Source organism: Protopterus annectens, chromosome 10.part0, assembly GCF_019279795.1.
Source record: "Protopterus annectens isolate FY-2018-M chromosome 10.part0, PAN1.0, whole genome shotgun sequence".
NCBI lineage: Eukaryota > Metazoa > Chordata > Ceratodontiformes > Protopteridae > Protopterus > Protopterus annectens.
In genome coordinates, this window is record NC_056744.1 from 792,484,467 (window position 1) to 792,503,618 (window position 19,152).

At 39.3% G+C, this 19,152-nt stretch overlaps 1 protein-coding gene across 2 annotated transcripts in view; it reads right to left on the reverse strand.

Annotated features, from left to right (window-relative positions):
* LOC122813347 (putative ferric-chelate reductase 1) overlaps positions 1 to 19,152 on the reverse strand; it is an 817,655-nt gene that overhangs the window by 525,112 nt on the left and 273,391 nt on the right. The window lies entirely within an intron of this gene.

Below are 19,152 nucleotides of genomic sequence, written 5' to 3' on the forward strand. Positions count from 1 at the left end.
AAAAGTGATATTAGTAAGGCTTATAGGCACATTGATGCATGGTTGTATGAAATGTTGTTGGAAGGAGTTATCACTGAAAACATGTACACATACTTTCACACACCAAAACAATAGCCAAATTATTTTGAGTACCAAAAATATATAAAAATACTAAGTCGCCTCTGTACAGACCAATACTGTCTGCCTCACCTCAAAATTAGAAGCTATTTCTAAATTTATAGAGAGAAATTTATTGCCAGTGATCAAGTAACTGTCTTCCTTTATTAGAGATTCATTTGACTTTTTAGAAAAAAATCAAACTAGTTGAAGAGAATGATTTACTAGTTACAGCTGATGTCAGTTTGTTATATATGGCTATACCTCACAAAGTGGGTATAGAATGGGTATCATTCATGTTTAAAAACAGGGACTACACCTTAGGAGAAATTAAATTTATTACAGAAAGTATAAATATAGTACTAACAAATAATTATTTTTCATTTGGAGGCTCATTATTTTGTCAGTTCAGTGGAGTAGCCATGGGAGCTGGAATGGCACCAAATTATGCCCAATCAAGTCATGTCATATTGGGAGACATACATATTGCCTCATTCCAAAGGTTATGAATTCATTTCATCATACTTTAGATTTATAGAATTTTTTTATGTGGAAAGGGAGTAATATAGAGTTGGAAGAATTTTTAAAAGATACTTAAGTACAGAATGTTCAACATTTGTAAGTCACCATCAGAAAGACAAAATCAGTTTCTTAAATTTAGAAATTGATAAAAAAGCACAAAGTCAAAAAATACATTCCACACTCAACTATAAAAACATTTCCAGTAATGCCATTCTACATTATAATAATATGCATCCCACGTATTTAATGCATAACATTGCTAAGGGGCAGTTTGTCAGACTCAAACGGTTAACAGACTTACACAAGTTGGAAGATTTCACAAGAGTACTACATCAAAGATTTTTGAAAAGTGGATATCTAGGTCCCATTATAACAAAATACAAGAATAGTTTAATATAGGGGAAAGAAAAGTTTATGACAGTAAAAAAGAGTGGACAGTGTCCAGGTCATTGGTATATTCTTTGGACAGTGAGTATTAAGATGGTCATTCAAAGGAAATGGAAGAAATTTAATGTCAACATGGACCTCGAAAAAGTATTAGGTTCAAAGCCCAATTTATCAGCAAAGGGAAGAAATATAAAAAATATTTTAGAAACGGTAAGCTGCACTCCCTAGAACAATTCCTCACCTTGGGAGATTCTGTGCAGTCACTGCGACTTGGTTCAAGGACATAGAAAGTACTCCAGCAATACTTTCCACAATTTCAGGCCCTAAAATGAAATCCAAATACACATACGACTCTCTTGAGCTACTTCAGGTCGAAATAACAATAAGCAAAACACCTTACCACATCATAGCTAGCTACGGGTCCCCCATCATGAAACAGGAAAAACATACCTCCTACATGGACTTGCTTGAATTGCTCAGCATACAGCCAAAGACCTTGGTCATGGGATACTTCAACTACCCATCCATCGACTGGGCGATTTGCACAAGCACAAACATGACTGCACTGAGGTTCCTGGACTTTGTTACTAGTCTGCACCCCAACAAGGGGTTCAAATGTCCTAGACCTAGTACTCACCAACATGGGGGCTAATGGCCTACCCCCAGTCTGCTGCCCTCCCTAGTTAAGTCAGACCTTAAATCTGTCTTGTTTGAAGTAAAGATCAGACCTAACACCCCCAGAGGAGCAAAAAAATAAAAAATGTCTCCAAAGTAAGCTATTGCCTCCTAAGTGATGGTACAAATGGTTTCAAAGCCCCTGCTAACACAGGCAACAACAAATCCTATGCGGAGAAGTACACACATGCCCTAAATAGCCACTTAAGCAAATGTACTGACTTGGCAGTACCTGACAGGATTAAAACCAGGTTCTCTCGCAAAAACAAGCCACGCAGGTCGACTGCAAGTATAAATAATTTATATAACAAAAGAAAGAAACTGACATCTATGAACAAGAGGGAATGAACTCAGCAAAGGAAGACTACCCTACACAGTCTAAACAAGCAAATCAGAAACCTTGTAAAGTCCTCTAAAGCAAGTTACAAGACTAGAAGGGAATCCCTGGCTAAAGACAATCATAAGGCATTCTTTAGCTATATCTGAAACCTCAAAGAGAGCACCCAGCTGTGTGCAGAACTTAAAGTGGACCACATCACTCACATGGAACTTGAAGAAATTGCCAACCTGCTGGCTGGCAAATTTGGCAACAATTTCACCCCCTCCTGTCCCCACCAGTCACACCCCATAGCATTCCTCTCACCCGTCCTCTACCACTTATCTCCAAAGAGCAGGTCATTCAAGCACTCTCCAAGGCCAAAAAGATGGTCTCTATGGGACCACATAACATCCTAGGCTGTATACTAAACAATCTAAAACAAAACCTAGCGGAACCACTTAGCTGTCTCTTTAACCACACCCTGAGTACTGGTTTTGTGCTGGAGGAGTGGAGAACAGCAACAGTAATCCCCTTGCACAAAGGGGATCCATCACCAAACCCTGGGAACTATAGACCCATTAACCTGACCAGTCTTATCTGCAATGCCATGGAAAGAATCATTATGGACCTTATCAACCAAGACATAGGCAACCTTCAAACTCTTGACCCAACACAGTTTGGTTTCATCAAGGATAGTTCTTGCATATTTAACCAGGTGAACTTCCTTGAGAAAGTCACCAAAGCCCTGGATGAAGGTAAAACAGTACACACTGCCTATCTTGATTTAGTCATGGCTTTTGACAAAATTCCCCATTCAGGGATCATTAAGTAACTCTCCCAGCTGGGTATCATCACTAGATAAGTAGCAAACTGGCTCACAGATAGAATGCATACTGTTAAGGTTGGTGAATCCACCTCCACCAGTAGACCAGTTACCAATAGTGTACCACAAGGACCTGTATGGGGCCCTCTACTTTTTGGAATTTATTTTTCTGAAATCCATTCAAATCTAAATTTGCAGACAACTGTAAACTGTGGGCAATCATAAAGTCCCCCAATGACATTAACTAATTACAGAAGGGACTGACACAGACAAGCAACTGGTGCCAGGGCCATAGACTGAAACTAAATGCAAAAAATGCCTCATTATCCCCTTTGGTAGAGACGTAGCCCCTGCTAGTTATGACCCCTCTAAGCTTAAACACAGTGGTGCATGACTTGGGAACTCAGGTTGATAGCAATCTAAACTTTGATCACCATGGGCCCAAAGTAGTAAGAAAAACCTTCTACACTGCTCATCTCATAAATCAGCATATCGCATCCAAGACCAGGGAGGTCATTACTCTTCTGTACTCGGCTCTTATCAGACCACTGACTGAGTACAATGATCCTTTCTGTATGTACCTCACCAGACACCTACAGCAGCTGGACAGACCACAGAGGTTTCTAACTAAGAGAATTCAGGTCCTACAAGACATGAACTACATGGAAAGAATGAAAGTCCTACCACTGTAGTCTGTATCATACAAGCTGCTGAAAGGTGACCTGTGCCTGGCCTACAGAGCAGTCTCAGACCCTGCCCTAATGGAAATGCTGCACATCCACAAATTAAATGGGCCAAGAGTCATTCATTCCAGAGATCTAAACCTGGCCTGCGACATTAATAGAACTCGCGCAAGAGACAGATATGTCTCTCAGAGATTGCCACTCCTCTGGAATAAGCTCCCACTTCAAGTGAAGCAGAGCTCTTCAATGACCCTATTCAAGCACAACTGTGATAACTGGATGGGAAGCCGCAAATTCACCCCAGGGGTGGAAGCTATGGCCCTCATGGACAGGGGTACTTGGTGCTGATCATAGTATTCCTTTGCAAACAATGACCATCTAACTGTGGTCGACTATGGTACTTGGGGATTTTACATGGCTAGGCTTGTAAAAGCCCTAAGGCCATTAGTCTAGTAACCTCCTACGAACCTATGAGCCTATGACAAAGACTATTTTCAAACTGACAGTATCAAGAAGGAAACCTTTAAGTGTCAAGACTGCACTATGCATAGATATACTAATGACAGTCCATATTTTCATAACAAGGAAATAAGACAAACATATAGAGTGCCTGGATTTTTTACCTGTACATTGAAATATGTAGTTTACCAAGTGGAATGTCTGTCATGTGAGGCATTCTACATAGGAAAAACTAACAGACAATTAAAAAAGCCTATGTATGAACATCAATATGCAGTTAAAATAACAACATTGCATCCAAGACCAGGCAGATCATTACTCCTCTGTACTCGGCCCTTATCAGACCACTGATTGAGTACAATGCTCCCCTCTGTATGTACCTCACCAGACAACTGCAGCAGCTGGAGAGACCACAGAGGTTTCTAACCAGGAGACTTCACAGCCTCCAAGATATGACATACATGGAAAGAATGAAAGTCCTACCACTGTAGTCTGTATCATACAAGCTGCTGAGAGGTGACCTGTGCCTGGCCTACAGAGAAGCCTTAGACCCTGCCCTAAAGGAAATGCAGCACATCCAAAAATCAAATGGGACAAGAGTCACTCACTCCAGAGCTCTCAACCTGGCCTGTGACATTAACACAACTTGGGCAAGAGACAGATATGTCTCCTAGAGATTGCTGCTCCCCTGGAATAAGCTCCCACTTCATGTGAAGCAGAGCTCCTCAATGACCATATTCAAGCGCAACCTTGATAACTGGATGGGAAGCCACAAATTTACCCCAGGGGTGGCACTTATGGCCCTCATGGACAGGGGTACTTGGCGCTGATCATAGAATTGCTTTGCAAACAATGATCATCTAACTATAGTCAACTAGGGTACTCGGGGATTTCACATGGCTAGGCTTGTAAAGGCCGTAAGGTCATTAGTCTAGTAACCTCTTATGAACCTATGAACCTATGATAAAGACTATTTTCAAACTGACAGTATCAAGAAGAAAAGTTTTAAGTGTCAAGATTGCACTATGTATAAATACACTAATTGTAAAAACTACAAGAAGAATCTAGCCAAGCTAGAATTTCCACTGTGTGATTCCTTAAACCTCTTGTATTAGAGGCACATGGGATATATGCAAATGACTCTTAAGAACATCAGGTGTTTCAGCTATATGGCGATTCTGAATGCCCATGACTTTTTTCTTTTTAAGTCATTTAATGGAAAAACACAAAACGCCATACCAGGTATCAATAAAGGCTGTCCTCCTTCTTCAGTTCAATGATTACAGCAGGTCATTTCTCATAAAACTTCTTTTATTTAAAACATTATGGCTGTCGGCAACCGAAAAGATCAACCAAATTCTGGTTCTGTGTGATACTAACTTCCATCGTTAAGTAGTGATGAAATTCATGGAATGGAAAAAATTCAGGCCAGTAAAGCCAAACCCCACTGGCCTGAATTTTTCAATTAAATGACTTAAAAAGAAAAAACAAAAGGCCAGCAAACTGTGGTATATGAATGCTTTATTAAAGCATATATAAGTAGAGCAGTAACAAACCCTGCTTCTGCTAAACTAATTCATCTTTTCACAAAAGAAAAAAAGTATTTCATTAAGCTGGGTGGTTTATTTCCACTGTGTCTCAATGAGAATTTATAAACAACTAATGAGCTTTAATCTTATTTCTACCTTGTAGTATAAAAGGGCAATGGAGGGCAGCCACGGTGGTGCAGCGGTTAGTTGCCGCCTCACAGCAAGATGTTCTCCGGTTCGATCCTCGGCTGGGGTGTCTTCTGTGTGGAGTCTGCATGTCCTCCCTGTGGTCACATGGGTTTCTTCTGGGTGCTCCGGTTTCTTCCCGCATCCCAAAGACATGCTGTAGGTGGATTGGATACTCTAAATTGGCCCTAGGCATGAGTGTGTGTGTGTGTGTGTGTGTGTGTGTGTGTGTGTGTGTGTGTGTGTGTGTGTGTGCCTTCCATGGAAGGTTGGGCACTGGGCTGGCAACTGGACACCATAAAACTCCACTGCCAATCATGAGCGGACAGGTGATCTGCTGTGGCGACCCCTAACCGGGAAAAGCAAAAAGAAGAAGAAGAAGTATAAAAGGGCAATGGAATTCAATGTGTTTTTTCATTGACACTGATGAAGGCTATTTAATTTGTTCAGCCAAAACCGGTTTGTTACTGCTCTACTTATAAATACTATAATAAAGCATTTATATACCACATTTTGCTGGCCTTTTGTTTTTTGACTTGGACTTTTCCTTTTTGAGGCTGTGCAATTGCCGCACTCGCAAGGGTTGTTTCGTTTTTTAAAAAAAAAGTAATTGGCATTCAGAATCGCCATATGGCTGAAACACCTGATGTTCTTAAGGGTCATTTGCATATAGCCCATGTGCCTCTACTACAAGAGGTTTAAGGAATCACACAGTGGAAATTATAGATATACTAATGATATTCCATATTTTCATAGCAAGAAAGCAAGACAAACATATAGAGTGCCTGAATTTTTCACCTATACATTGAAATATGTAGTTTACCAAGTGGAATGTCTGTCCTGTGAGGCATTCTATACAGGAAAAACTAATAGACAATTAAAAAAGCATACGTACAAACATCATTATGCAGTTAAAATTAAGAATACGGACAATGTTATAACAAAATGTTCTGTGGAATGAAAGCAATTCAAAACGTTTGTTTATTGTCATAGATCACGTGCCTAATGATTTCAATGGTGACAAAGAGGGAGGACTGGAATACAGGGAACTTGAATAACGTGTTACTGAATGCATACACATTGTCATGTTGAAACAACAGAGTAAATTACAAAGCAGTTCCTCACATAATTGTTAATTTAAATATATGTAAATAAGAACCTATTTTAAATTTAATATTTTTATTTCTTTGTTCTTCCAGAATTGCTTGTACTGGTCAAGTGGTTCACAGATACAAGTCAATTATTTTAAGGAAGTGCATCAATGTATTCATTTATTAACTTGTATTGTCAGGTTAAATTTCTAGCATTGTGCCACTGGTTCAACAATTAACAGTGATTGTATATAATTGTATGTGTTTTGTTTATGTGAAAGATTCAGAAGAAGACTATTAAAGTCAAAAGCGCTCAGTCATAAAAGTTCTTGTATGTTTCATTGCTCTCCTTTGTAGTGGGTTGATTTTTTTATTTAAAACTGGAGCTAACACCACCACCACTGCTGCACCTCTCACTTATTTATGGTATTCTCTCTGAAAATACATAAAATTGTTTTTCAAAACCTTTTCCATGGACTCTACAATCAAATTAATCTTATTTGGGCCTTCTTTATACCTCTCACCAAAGCTTTATCAAGCCGCCTGAGTCCAATCTAATAGGGAATTACAAAAAAAAATTTCACATTTATTGTAGCAAAAATGTTTTTTTTTTCATCAAACTGACAGTCAACCAACATATTCAAACAGTGTTAAAATCTCTTTGCACATGAGACTTACTTAGCTATACCTTATAAAATTTAAGTCATCATTATTAGATTCAAAAATGTGCATTCAGTTATTAGTGCATTCTCCATTTTGAATACTCACAAACGTTTTTTGATATTTTGAGCAATCTATATTTTGAATTGTAAATACACACACACACACACACACATTTATATGGCTGACATCACATAAGCTCAGCCTGTTTTTTTACTGATGAGAACATTATTTCACAGCAGGTTAAGTGCTCTGTTGTATTAATACAGGAAGGATGGCCATTTACTTGTTGCACTTGGTTATGTGTGACATGGATGGGTTTGCAGATGCTTTGTAATAGATTTGTACGTTAGATGTTCAGGATGATTATTAGAGGTATGTTGGGTTTCTTTTGAGGGCAATCAGTTATTGGTTGCTGGATTTGTGTGAGATTATGTTCAAGCAGGGAGTTGAAATGTGACATTTACCTGCTACTCTCTGATCTCAGAGTTACCATATATAAGTAGCAGGGGTGCACGGAGTGCAGGGGAGATTACCTCCACAAAAAGTAAATAATGATGTTTCTTTTGATTTGTTTAAGAGGAGTAGCTTTTGGCAGGAGAAGTGTTCTGACTGCTTGCCTTTAATGTGAGTTGGTGCTTGGTACATGCAACTTTTTCTGGTCGGGTATTCTCCAAACTAATAATTCCATCTATCAGAGGTATAAATACTTAATTTATCTGACAGCTTCTCTCTCATCTATAAACTTGCCCTGTGAGCTGCATATTCTTCAACCACAATAAATGTCAAAGTTGAGGCTATAAAATATTAGACAGAAACCTTCCTAGAAATCAGATTAAGTCTTAGCAAAATCCAGATCACACATTCACCTCATGCATACTTACCAGAAAGAGTCCTACTGAGGAGAAACATGCCAAATCTACTACTGTGAGCCACATCAGCAGCAGAAATGTTTTAGTGATAGGTGATTCAATTGTTAGGCACACTGACTTGTCACTCACAGGGCTGGAGATGGTTACAGTGAGCTGTCTTTCAGGTGCCTGGATCTCTGACATTACAAGGGGCCTAAGGACATTAACACTTGACATATATATCTATTACATGATAGTGGTGCATGTGGGAATGACTGACTTGAGACATAAAACCTTGAAGATTATGGCAAAATACATGTTAGAACTTTCCAAGAATGCATGATATAAAAGCACACAATATAAAGATCCTGAGTGAAGTCCTTCCTTCACCTTCAATGATACCTAGATAGAAAAAAAAGAAAAAAAGATTATTGGTTTTAATAACTGGTGTCATTTCAAGGGGATCCAGTATGTATCAGCACTGGACAAAATGCTGGATAGTCCAGCTTGTTTCACTAAGGATGGTCTGCACCTCTCATTCTAAGGCTTCCACAAACAGTTAAAGCCTTTATTGCCCCATAGTGTCTTGTTAGGTACAGTCCAGTTGATGGACATTCCAGTGAAACTATCACATCAGTCCTGAATCAGTCACATTAAGTTGACTCTCCTCAATGCCAGATGTCTAAACAATGAATGGCCTAATTTTCAGACACTCCTTCATTGGGAAAATATGTGTGTCAGTGTATTTACTGAGACCTGGTTTAAATGTGGAGACATAATTTCCTGTATACCTCACTTTAGCACTTTTTGTTACTTAAGACCTGATGGCAACCATTGTAGAATCTCCATATTTGTCAAGGAACATATTACCTCTGGTCAGATCCCTAGGGACCCACAAAATAAACTCACTGAACTACAGATCATTCTAGACAGGATTAATTATCAACTAATTGGTAGTTATTGCACATCTTCTTTGTTCCCTGATGACCCTGTAAGATTCCTCAGTATTCTAAATGATATATTCTTAATGATGGCCTTATTAGCAAAACCTTCCTTCATTATTTTTGGTAACTCTAACTGCCCTACAATAAACTGGGACACCTATTCCTCTGTATAGGACATTCCCAAAAATTCCTACACTTAATAAACAAAATTGCTCTTGAACAGATCGTAAATAAACCTATTACCATTCTAGACCTGATTCTTAAAAATATGGCCACCTCTTGCACTACTACTCTGGTATCTCCTTCCCCATTGAGGTCTGACCACAAAACTGAGACCTTCTCCTTTAAACTCCCAAAAATCACAATAGCAGATCACACTGAATTTAAGGACTACAAATGTGCCAACCTGAAATTAATCTATGAAGAAATACTGAAATTCATTTACAACTGTACTACCCTTGACCATGAGAAAGCAGCAAGCTTTACTACGGAAAGTACAGTTGTGTAAGTAAACATAGCAGAACAGTAGATGTTCAAATGATCACAGTTGTAGTAGCCTATGCTATATGGGCTATATCCTACACAGGATGTAACAACTGGACACCTTCCAAAACTTCAAGACAACATTCATTCTCATAAACCATTAATTATCTCAAGCTGAGCTGAATAAAGACAGGTTTGGGCTTCAAGGCCTTCAGAGCTTTCATGCCAGATGACATAGGAAGGCTAAGCCCTGACAGGACATTGCTAGGAAAGGAAAAAAATGCATGTCTATACCCTAGTATAAAAAACACACAAAAACAAGGTGGGTGGAGGGAGGGGGGAGGGAGGAAGCAGCTACTGTTTTAGTAGGTTTACTTAAACAGCTGTACTGTGCTCTTCATATTCATCACTGCTGCAGTAGCCTATACTTACAACAAGGAGATGGAAAGGGAATGGTCCTGGAGCCCTTGGAGAATGCTCCTATCAAAGCCTGCCTACACCTTATGAAGGAATCTAACCTACAGTGCTTTGTAAAAGAATGTACAGAGGATCAAGTTGCTTGCTCTAGAATACTTGTACGGTCCAACCTTTTCCAAAAAGCCACTGATGAAGCCAAAGGTCTGGTAGAATGAGCCTTGGCCCTGCCTGGAATACTGAGACAACCATTTGGAAATAGTCTAACTTGACACAGGTTGTCTTTTTTCTTACCGTCACAAGAAATGAACAACTGATCAGAAGTTCTGAAAGATTTTGTTTTGAAAAGACAGAACTTGAGTTATCTGTACACATCCAAGTTATGAAGTATCTTTTCTCTCTCATGTTTGGGTTCTGGAAAGAAAACAGGGAGATGGACAGATTAGTTTAAGATAAACTCAATACCACTTTACGCAAAAAAGGATTAGTTCTCAAAGGAAGCCTTTTTCTGTGAAAGAAAAGATAAGATAAGCCTGGCCCATCATGACAGCTTGCAACTCAGATACTCTTCTTTCAGAAGTCAGAGCAATCAGGAAAACTGTTTTCCATGTTAACAACCTCAATGTGAGTTAGTTCAAATGGAGCAAGTGTTAGCTTCTCTAAAACAAATTCAGATCCCAAGATGGAGTCACCACTTTTCTGGGAAGCTTTTTTTTTTATTAAAACACCTCTGTTGAATTATCACTTGTGACACAGGCAAACGTATATTTATATAAAAGTAATCAAGTCATATTAACAAGTTTACATTTACAAACATTATACATCACATGTATTGTTGTACATCAAATAATCTAAGCAACATTACATAAATTATTCAATTCCTGCCTTCTGTTAAACCTCATTCCTCCTACAAAATATTTTCTGTATGTATTGTCCCCATAATTTCTATATACATTTCTATGTAATTTATAGGTTCATAGGTTGGTACTAGGTTATCGGCCCCAGGGCCTACACAAGCCTAGCCATAACAATTCCCTGGATATTTCTTCCCACAATATTTACTTCCCTGGACCCCTGTCTAGCAGGATGACTAACATGATCCCCGGGGTGAATTTCCTATCTCCCATCCAATCATCAAGGTTCCTTTGGAAGAGGGCCAAGGAGGTGCTCTGCTTGACATGTATGGGCAGTCTATTCCAGAGTATGGGGAGTCTCTGGGTCAGGAACCTATCCCTACAGCATGTTTTGTTCATTGTGATGACAAGGTTTAGATCCCTGGAGCATGTGGCTCTGAGGGATTGGAATTTCTTTAAGTGGAGCATGTCCAACAGCTCAGGGTTTGACATGGCCTTGTATGTTAAGCAGAGATCGCCTCTGAGTAGATGATATGCCACAGAGTATAGCTGGAGTTTTTCTAGACAGTCAGCATAGGGCATCTGCTTTAGGCCTGTGATTCTTTTAGTGAGGTATTTCTGTGGCCTTTCCAGCTGTTGCAGATGTCTTGTGAGATACATACCAAACGGGGCATTGTACTCTATAAAGGGTATAATGAGGGATGAGTACAGTGGGACAATGACCTCCGTTTTCTGGATGAAAAGCCCTTAGTGATGAGGTCTGCCACATAAAAGGATTTCCTGACTGCTGTGGTGATGTGGTTATCGAAGGTGAGACCACTGTCTACCTGTGTCCCTAAGTCTCTCATCACAGTTTCGGTGTTTAGTGTACTGCCACCTATTTACTCCTACCCTTTTATAAAAGTTCCACTTCTTGTTCTTTTATCAATGTTACAATATTCACCACTTCAAGTACAGTTGGTTTAGATTTTGATTTCCATTTTCTAGTAATTGTTTTTGATAGCTACCAGCATTAAACTTAACAAGGCCTTAATATGTCTAGGCAATTCATATCCTGTATCCCAGCTCATAAAAAGTCATTTAGTTAGTTGCACTCATTTGCTTGTCCAGTATTCCTGATGGAGTACTCTGCAAAAAATTATTTTAAAGTCTGCCAACTCATTATACTCCCAAAACATATATTCCCAATTACCTCTTTCTTCCCTATCACACCTCCATCATTTGCCTTTTACCTGAGGAAAATTTTTTTGGAGTCTACATGGGGTATAAAAGTATCTATGCAAACACTTTCAGGCAAAAACTCCTAAATCTTTCTAGATTTTGTTGTATACTTGTGAGCCATACATATGTCATCCCATTGTTTCTTTGTGAATTATAGTTATTGCGCAATATTTTATATGCCCTATTAATTATTCACTTTTAACAGCAACTTCTGTTCTAGATTCAATCAAAAACTCAACCACTGCAGGTCTTTCATTTATGATCCCCCTGTCCTTTCTCATTGTCGATACTCTGATATCAATTCCTGAGAGGGAAGGCAATCACTAACCTGCAATCCAAATGTGTTCTTGGCCTCTTCCCATTCTATTACCTTTCCCTCTCTAATTATTTGTTCCCAATACCTTGGTTCCCTTGCCAGCTTCCTGCAGTGAATTCCAGCGTCCTCTTATCTATTCTTTGTACCCCTAATTGCAGTCATCCCTATCAGCAGAATCTCTTTTCTCCATTCCAGTGTTGGCTTAGTTCTTAGCATACTTTATGAATACAGCATTCTGTAAGACTGTTATTCTCCTTAAGGATCTGCATCCCAAATCCCATTCCTTCCTTATTTCCTGAATTACCCTCCTGTTTTATCCTCATTCCTTACCACTTTGAATTGTAGCTTTCTGCATGTGTTATGTATAAGAGCCTTAACCATAAAGTTCTAAAATATCCCTTCAAATCAGGTAATCTGAAACCTCCTTGATCTATAAGGTAGATCATCTTATCCCATTTGATTCTTGCTCTCTTCCCCTCCCAAATAAAATCCTTCAACTCTTTATTAATTACTACCCACAACTTATCCTCTGGCTGATAAAATATGCCTGACAAATATGCCTGATGTATAAAACTAAAGGGACTAAAAACATCTTTACTGCTTGTATCTTTCTATCCATATCCATAGGCAAGAGCTTCCAGTTTCTCAGTTGTATTATCTTTTACTTAGCATCTTCCCACATATCCTTAGCTGCCATAACAGAATCCTTTTCAATCCATACTCCTCAATACTTCATTTTATCATGTCCTGAAAAATATGGATACTGCTCAACCAATTCATGTGTGGGTACACAGTATAGCTTCAGCATGTGTTTTATCTTCATTAATTTTATACCTCCCCAAAAAAGAAAACAGAACCGTCTCAGAATGTTCCACAACACTGAGATATCCTTTTCTGGTTCCGTCAGGTACAAAATAATATCATCTGCAAATAAATCCAATTTTTCTTGAACACCATACCAATTATATCGTTGAATTTCTGAGTTCCTTATTTTCTTTGCCAATGGCTCTAAATATAATGCAAATAATGGGTTTTCTGGGAGGCTTCTTATGTAGCACTCCTTTCAAAAACATTTCTACATGAAATTGAATTCCATTGCATTGAAAGACTGGGATTCATGGACAGTGCTGAAATGGCCCACAAATGAACTGTGAGTGGAGTCAGACTGGTCATAGGATAGCAACTCATGCAAATATTGTAAAACCAGAGAAACACTAGCCTTGAATGGGCGCTGGTGGTTTTGTTGGCACCAACTGGAAAATATTCTCCATTTGCTTACATATTATTTTCTAGTAGTCTACTTTTTTGCTTCAATTAGAACCTGCTGCACATCCTCAGAAAACAGGTGTCTAAAACATATCATGACCCTGTCATCTAGGCAGTTAGTTGTAGTTGTTTGGTTGGGATGTATTATACACCCCTGATCTTTTATGAGTAAATACAGTCTGTGAACAAGCTTGTAGTAATTGCCCTGGCCAGTTCCAAAAGAAGGGAGAACCGCCTGGGTCAGAAGGGAGTCACCACAATAAGCTCTGAGGAATCATTATGAATCTGGTTCCTCACTGCTTGTTCTTTATGTACTACTTCATTGTGATATTTGCTGTAACCACTTGAAGAGCTCCTGGGGACCACAGATGATTCAGAGAATTTGACAACCTTTATAAGAACCAGTATCTCTTTTATATTTAAGTGTTTTGGTCTGTCTTTCTTTTGCCAAACACCCCGCACACTTATAATCACTGGCATTGCTCCCCAAGCAAAGTCTGAGGCATGTGACTGCTTTGGAGCTGAGTGGAAGAAATGTAGATCTGGATCCTGAGAGAGGAGATGTCTCCACCAAGTGATTCCCCTTTTCACAAATCCAAGACTGGGATTTGAAGAAAATGACTGCTGATTATGGGGTCAAAGATATTTCAGATACCATTGTATCTTTCACATGTGGAGACTTGCAAGAAGTATCACAAGAATCAAGAAAGCCATGAGACCCAAAATCCTGAGGTATTCGCCTCCATGACAGCAAGCCTACAGGGAAAACTCCTGAAAAAGATCTGAATATAGATCTTTTTTTTTCAAATCAAGGTGCTTAGGATTTCCCTCTCTCTTCCCCCCTTGGCTGACCTGGTGTGACTTAGTTTGAACTCTTCAGTTCCCTACAAAACGGTGTCTACAGGACTGAAATCAGTTTCACTCAACATTTAAACAGATTGAACTCTACAGTTCCCTATAAAACGGTGTCTACAGGACTGCAATCAGTTTCTCTCAACATTTAAACAGATTGAACTCTACAGTTCCCTACAAAACGGTGCCTACAGGACTGCAATCAGTTGCTCTCAACATTTAAACAGATTGAACTCTACAGTTCCCTACAAAACGGTGTCTACAGGATTGCAACCAGTTTCTCTCAACATTCAAACAGATTGAATTCTACAGTTCCCTACAAAACGGTGTCTACAGGACTGCAATCAGTTTCTCTCAACATTTAAACAGATTGAACTCTACAGTTCCCTACAAAACGGTGTCCACAGGACTGCAATCAGTTTCTCTCAACATTTAAACAGATTGAACTCTACAGTTCCCTACAAACGGTGTCTACAGGACTGCAATCAGTTTCTCTCAACATTTAAACAGATTGAACTCTACAGTTCCCTATAAAACGGTGTCTACAGGACTGCAATCAGTTTCTCTCAACATTTAAACAGATTAAACTCTACAGTTCCCTACAAAACAGTGTCTACAGGACTGCAATCAGTTTCTCTCAACATTTAAACAGAGTAGGTTACACACACAAAAAGCATTTGTTAAGCTTTCACTTACAGTGCTTTTTAATTAAGCAGGTCACCATATTGGTCAGCCATAGGGCTCTTTGTTTCTACTTGAGTGGTTGCCTCCTTACCCTGTAACTGAAGTAAATTGACTCTTACATTAAAAGCTGTAATACTTACCTTATAGCTTTAGGACACCTTAGGAAACCTTGTAAACTGCAATAGCCCCACTACGTTCGCCCTCGCCACGCTGGGATTCTCTTCGCTCCCCTCCCTGCCCCCAATTCCCTCCCACCCCCAGTACCTCTAAATTTATAGTACTATAGCCACTCCCCCACTTTCTAGATCCTATCTGCTTTCATCTGGGATAATTCCACCCACCCCCATTCTACTACCTACATTCTAATAGCACCTATTATCTTTCATCTGGCATTCTCCCATCCCCCTTCCAGTACATTTACCTTACCACTCTATCTTCTGGTGTTGCATCATCAGGTAAAACAATTCCTTAACTCACTAGCTGAATCACAGATAATGATATACTCCTCTTTACTACCCCTCTTATTCACACCATACCTCCTTACCTTGTATGAAAACCAGTTTCTCACGGGATTTCAGGTCCCAAAAGGTCATACTATCACCCCAGCTGTAAATCCTTCCACCTTCAACCATACTTACAGTACCAGATCCTATCCAACATCTTGTTCAGTCTATCAACATCTCAACCCCAGGCACATTAGCTCTAGATCCAAACACTACCACAAACTAATAAACAAATTCCTGAAGTTCATCACCAAGTATAGACTCAACCTCATACTTGGTGGTGATATTCACCCCAACCCTGGCCCACATACTTCAGATACACATACCCCCTCTACTTGTAATCTAAGCTACAAACCTACAATTAATAGGCCAACTAACTATCTCCTAGTCTGTTATCTCAATATTAGAAGTATTAATAACAAGGTACATGAATTGCATGCACTTCTGGATGTCCACTCCCCTGAGATTCTCTGTTTATCTGAAACCTGGTTATAACCTAACACTAAAGACAATTAAGTGTTACCACCTGGGTACAACATTCACAGGCTGGATCGTGCTTCGAGGAAGGGGGGTGGGGTAGCTGTACTCTATAAATCTGAGTTGAATGTCACCATAGATGTAATACAACCTCCTCAGATTAATAACTCAGAGATTCTTGCCACCAAATTGCAACTTAATAAAAATAAATGCATTAATATCATCTGTATGTACATTCCCCCAGGTAACAATATATCTACATTTGAAGATATCCTGCACTGGCTATCATGTCACTACCCCCAAGAAACCCTACTACTTGGAGACGTTAACATAGACTGGGGCACCTGTTCCTCAGAATCCCCAACCACCCATATTAACCTGCATGCATTTATACAAATCATATCCACCCCTACCAGGACAGGTAAACCCAACCAAAAAAAAGTATACTTGACTGGGTACTCATAAACAGTCACCCCCAACTGTACACCTCTGGTACCCTCCTTAATGGCCTAAGCGATCACCTTCTCACATATGTAATTAAGCACAAAACCATTAATTCCCAACACCCTTACTCAGAAAGGTTAGAAACAATAAAAACTTTGACCCTGCCAAATTCCAACAAGAACTAAACTCATGTAATTGGTCTATTCTAAAACACCTCCCCTTAGAGGAAGCAGTAGCATACTTTAACAACAAATTCCTTGAGATCCTTGATTTGCATGCACCTGTTCGTTCAAAGAGAACCAAGGCAAAAACTGCACCATGGCTTTCTATAGAGTCTAAACTCAAAATTACCCTTAGAAACAAAGCATGGGGCTTTATGGCGTTCTTCTAAAGACCCTCAAGATCACATTAAATACAGACAATCCAGGAACGAAACCAAAAAATCAATTTTACAAGACAAAAAACAATACTACTGTAATTTACAGACAGTAAATCAAAATAACCCACAGAAGTTTTGGGCAGGTTTAAATAATCTACTACATCCTGGACAAACTTCAACCCCAATCCCTGCTACTACTATTGATAAAACCCCTGAATATGTTTATGATAGTTTTAACCAATTCTTTACTGAGACAATTCAAGCCCTAGCTAGCCAACTACCTCCTAGCTCCCCTGGTCCTGAAAGTAGCACCCCTAGAAACCTACTTGCGTTCAGCTTCCAACCAGTCACCACTTCACTTATCCGTACCTTGATCAAAAAATTAAAACCCACTACACTTTCTGCTGATCAACTCCCTGCTGAGTACCTACAAAAATCAGCTGATGCTATTGCTTACCCCGTCTCAATACTAATCAATCGAACCATAGCAGAAGCTAAAATTCCCACCATCTGGAAAATATCCTATGTAATCCCACTTCACAAAGGAGGCAGCTCTACTGAATTTTCCAATTATAGGCCAATAGCTATACTCTCTCCACTTGCAAAGATTATGGAAAAATGTATTCATAGACAACTCATGCACCACCTAATCCAAAATCGCCTTATGGCAGACACTCAGCATGGCTTCCGTCCTCATCACAGCACTACTTCAGCCCTCCTAGCCTTTACTAACACCATAAACCATAATCACAACAATAATTATATATCCTCAGCCCTCTTTTTGGATCTTTCCAAGGCATTCGATATGGTTGATCACCAACTTTTAATCCACACCTTGCAAACATTCTGTCTAGATACTGGAGCCCTCCAATGGTTTCAGTCCTACCTGAATGGTCGACAGCAGGCTGTCCTCTGGGAGAACAAACTCTCTAACCTTCTACCTAACACCCTTGGAGTACCACAAGGCCCTTGCTGTTCTCCATCTTCATTAACGACCTTTATACTGTCATCCCAAAAGTCAGCTGTATCCAATATGCTGATGACTCTACTCTGATTTGCTCAGCCACATCTCCAGTACAGTTATGGTCAGCTACCCAGACCACCTTTAATACAATAGAAAACTGGCTTTCTGAACTTCATCTGATCCTAAATCCCAAAAAACTAAAATACTGTTATTTTCACCAACACGTAGGTCTACCGCTTTCAACTTTACTATAAAATCGAATGATGGCACAATAATCTCCCCTGACCCATCTACAAAACTATTAGGTGTCATCACAGACAATAATCTAAAATTTGACCTACATGTTAACCAAACTATCAAAACCATCAATAAAAAACTAGGGTCACTTTACAGAATAAAAGCCTTCCTAACCCCTCCAGCTAAAATTGCCATAGCTCGCTCTCACCTTCTTTCAACCCTTCTGTATGCATCCCTCTACTCGAATTTAAACAAGACTGTCCTTAACAAACTCTCAATTTGCTACAACCACATTGCCAGGTTTGCCACTGGGCTGCCTTTTAGGACACATCATTGCATCAATCTAAATCAGCTTGGGTGGCTTGAACTACCCAGCCTAATCCAGTATAACCAACTGATTATGGCCTATAAAATCCTCTATAATCCGGACAATACTCCTGCACTTAAAAATATTATCACCCCCTATAACAATCCTAGATCGCTTCGATCCTCTAACAAACTACTAATTCAGACTAGCAAAATTAATAACACAGCCGGTGATTCTCTCTTTGCAAACTCTGTAAGTAGATCCTGGAACTCTCTTCCAGCTGATATTACCTTACTTTCCACCTTTGGTCAATTTAAAACTAGACTCAAACAACATTTGTCACTTAACTGGCTATGTCAATGTATCAAGCCTGGCTAACTCTCTCTAGAATGTGTAAAAATCTGTTAACCAGTTTACTGTGTAATTTAATTTAATACTGACTTGTGCTCAGGATTAACTGTAACCTGTGGAACTTGTTTAACTTGCTTACTTATGTAATCTCTGTAAACAGTCTGTTTGTAATATG